This window comes from Dendrobium catenatum, unplaced genomic scaffold, assembly GCF_001605985.2.
Source record: "Dendrobium catenatum unplaced genomic scaffold, ASM160598v2 fragScaff_scaffold_716, whole genome shotgun sequence".
Lineage (NCBI taxonomy): Eukaryota > Viridiplantae > Streptophyta > Magnoliopsida > Asparagales > Orchidaceae > Dendrobium > Dendrobium catenatum.
The window spans coordinates 14,314,881-14,319,271 of record NW_021319178.1 but is presented as its reverse complement, the minus strand read 5'-3'; positions in this window follow the sequence as shown (position 1 = coordinate 14,319,271).

Genomic DNA, 4,391 nt, shown 5'->3' with positions numbered 1-4,391 from the left:
TTTTCCTAGGTTATTTACTATTCATATCCATTATGGTAATAAATGATAGAATTAATCTAACTTCTATTACAAGTTAGGTTAATTATAATTAATAGAGTAATTAATATATTATTCCCTTCTATTACTAGCAGCAGTAATAATATTAATCCACTGCCTTAAATTTTGAGCTCATTTCTTATAAATGCTATTAATTATTAAAACCTTTTTTTTTTGTAATCTTAGGCTTCGTTTGAGAAGGATTTTTTTTTGCTTTCTAAAAAAATGGGTTTTAAGATAAATACAAAAATAAAAAAATTTGAACTAAAACTCCATTTTAGAAAGCAATAAAAAAGCCGTCCCAAACGAACCCTTAGTCTTAGTTTAGAACAACTTTCTTATTTCTCTTTTTAAAACAATTTTTTAGTACAAAATTTTCTTATCCAAAAAAAGATCTGTATTAAAAAACTGCTTTAGAAAGCAATAAGAAAGCTATCCCAAATGAAGCCTTTAGTTCTCACTATTTAGAAATTAAGATGAAAAAAATATTAAACTTTTTTAAAAGATTGAAAATATTTTTAATATAAAGTTTTATTTTATATTTCATTCTTACAATATTCAATTAGAATATTGTGCATGCCTATATGATTATAATAAATATGTAAAAATACATAAATAAATAAATAAAGGACTCATCTATATTAATGAGATAAGAGCATTTTTATTTTTGTAGATACTAAGTTAAGATATATCATTAATTAATCTTTTCAATCATTCATATGGCAATGATAATATGCTAAGTACTATCCTTCTATGCAATCATAATGCTAACTCTTAATAAAATCTCTCACCCAAAAATCCCAAAGATATCCAAATAGATAAGAAAAAATATGATTTAATAGTATTGATAATAAGGAAATAAAATAATAAAAATCATTTTACATACCAATAATTATTTCCAATAAAATAATAAAAATCATTTTAGAATAAGGTACTAGACAAAGGGTCATTTGTAGCTTTGTTGATTAGTAGGACCTCATCCCTTCATTCTACCAAACACCCTATGTTTATTGAACCAAGCAAGAAGCAAGTCACACTTATAGGCTAGCTTTCCTTCTCTCCTTCAATCATATTCTTGGTGTTTTCTACCTACCCAATCATAAAGGTTCATTAATGGATAAAAGAAATAGATTTAAATTGATGATCGATATAGAGCACAATGAGCTTTAAACATTATTGGATTTCGGACTCATCACATACATAAAAATTGTGTCAGCGTACCGTGACATAATTTGCGGGAGAATGAGGTTTATACAAGTTGGATTTGTGATGAACTTAGTGCTACATATAATATGAAAGAGATGCACTAATATTATCATAAATCTAACAAGTATGAACCTCATTCTGATGTAATTTGCAACAAGATGATATTATGTAGGTTTTTTTCTCATCAAACTGTCTACAAGTCAGATATAATTAAGTTATTTCATGCGTTAATACTAAATCAATTTTGAGAAAATTGAGATATTAGCAGGAAGTTGCTAGCTAGTATGATGTTAAAAAGGTTAAAGTCAATCACAATAAGGTTTCGTTTGGGACGACTTTCTTACTGCTTTTTAGTACTTTTTTTTGTACTAAAAAGTTGTTTTAAGAAACAGGAAGAAAGTTGTTTCAAATTAGAGAAATTATTCTGTGCGGAAGCCGAACGCAGAACATTGTCCAAAGATCAATTAGAATGAGCCACGCCAGCGATACCAAACCACGGTACTAAACAATACCAAGCACAGGGGTGACATGGCGCATTTTGGTTGGTCTCTGGACTACATTCATCGTCCGCACAGAATAATTAATCCTTAAATGAAGCCTAAGGATCAGTTTGTGATCTTTCGCTCGAATACAAAAAAAATAACCTAATTTTTAATAAATTATAATTTGATGCTCATCTCTATAAATAAAACTTATAATTAATTGGATTTGATCACAACATTTTAGATAGGTTAGTTCATGCCATGAATCATCAATAGATAATGCTCAAGTTGCTCGCAAGAATCCAAGTAGTTGTGCCATCTCTTGTATTGGATTCCCTCACGTAGACAAAGAGAGAGAGCAATAACTTTGGTGGACACAAGCTTGCTTGTTCTTGTGTACTTAAGCTTGGTACTCATTAGCTCCTTATTGGTATAAAAAAATACTTTAAAAAAGTGATGATTTTATTCTCAAGTATTAAATTAAAACTATTACGTCTGAAAACTTTATAAAATGTGTGTAATTCAAAATTAATATTAATTTTGATGCTCCATATTATAGTAAATTTATTATATTTTAGGTAGGAGAAGGGAAAAAAATTAACAAGCTTAAACATGAAAAATCTCAAATTGACATGGAATTTCTTCTTTGCATTTGCTTCTTCATAAGCAAAAACTAATTTACATTTAGGCTTCGTTTAGGACGGCTTTCTTTATGCTTCTTGAAGTAGTTTTTAAGTAATTTTTTTTACTTTTTTATTAGAAAGCTGCTTTAAGAAGCAACAAGAAAGCCGTCTCAAAGAAAATCTTAATTTAGGCTTCGTTTGTCGCTTTCTTACTACTTTTTCAACTAGTTTTTTAGTACAAAAATTATTTTTTTGTATTAGAAAACTGTTTTAAGAAGCAATAAAAAAACAATCCCAAACGAAGCCTTAGTGTGTTTTTTCCTTCTTAAAGTAATATTCTCAGAAACATATTGTTATCCAATTAGGTCATAGACCACTTGCTTAAGCACCAATTAGGTCATAAACCACTTAATTTGATCTAAGAAAATAATGATTAAAGGTTGTTTAAAGTGTTTTTAGTACATTGCAAGGCCTTGACTTACTATTGTATTGCCTATGAGATTGTCAAATTGTTTGCAAGCCAATTAGGTCATAAACCACCTGCCTAAGCACCAATTTCTTACCTTTTCAATATTCAAAGTTGAATTTTGAGGAAAAAATAGTTACTTTTCAATCCATGTGTGGTTTGTGTGGGTGATTATTATTATGAAAATCTTTATGTGCTAAACAAAATGTTTGACATAAAACATGCAATTGAAAATAATTTAATGATAAATAATTTGGGGCATAGGTCAAATAGAAAAGTTTTTTTTTTTATTAGAATTTTGAGTTGACATAATTAGAATTCATTTTGTATAAAAAAGGTATATAAATTTTAAATATTTTTAATAACTTGAATTTAAATCCTGAAATTTTATATATTTAAGTTTATGCTTAAATACGTCTGCTCACAAACTGAATGATCGTGTAGAGCTAAGCTCAAAATTTAACTCATGAGCCATCAATGCTCGGCCTATGAGCGAATTTTTCGAACCAAAGTTTTGTGTCAAACTTACAAACACGATATGAAACTGACATACACAACGCATATGGTTTTCAACAATTCAACGTCCCGCAGTTCATCCAAAAATAAATTTTTTGCATAATCGCTCGGGAATCGGTAGTTGACCCCATATAAATGATTTGAATGTTTTAGAATCGATCTATTCTGATATAGAATAAATTTTAGCCTTTTAATTTTGATCCAATGTTTATATAAAATGTTTAGAGGTTCCAATAATTTGACCCTCTTGGTTTTTTTTTTGTTTTGGATTTTTTGAAGTTGAATACTTTAGTATTAAAATTGAATATCACATAATTACAACATATAATATTCCAAAAAAATTTATTCCAGATATATCAAATATTCAATTATAAACATACAAAAATTTAAAATATTAACATGCTTAAATTAATTAAATATCATTACTATAATTAGTTAAATAATATTAAACGATATTTTTTATATTTATTACATGCTCCAAATTCAAGCTCCGATTATAAAAGACATATTTTGGTTTCAAATACCCAATAGTGTAATAATATTTCAAAGATACGGGGTTTTAAAAAAATATACTGGTTTGGATACTTTGATCTGAGAAAAAAATAATAAGAAATTTTAAAGTATTGAAATTCATCAACGAGTTCAATTTTTATGTAGAGCTCATTTGACTTCGCCAAAATTAAAATATGTTGTAAATTATTTGTCATGGTCGCTCTTATCGTAGCCCATTGTTAGCCATCTTCACCGCTCCGCCACCACCCGCTGCCTGCTACAGCCCTCCATAGTTGCCAATTGTCACTGCTCCAACTGATCACAACTCCCTATCATCGTTGTTAATCATCACTACCAGCCACTACCATTATTACATTTATTTTACTTAGAAACTAAATAAATAAATAATCATTTATATTTATTTTACATTCATCTTAATTATTTTAAAAATTTTCAAATATTCATCAAATTACATTTTATATACTTTGCATTCTTTTTTCAAGAAATCAAATGAACTCTATATCTCGAACATCTTTTTTTTTTTTTTTAACCAAACCAACCATCTATTAA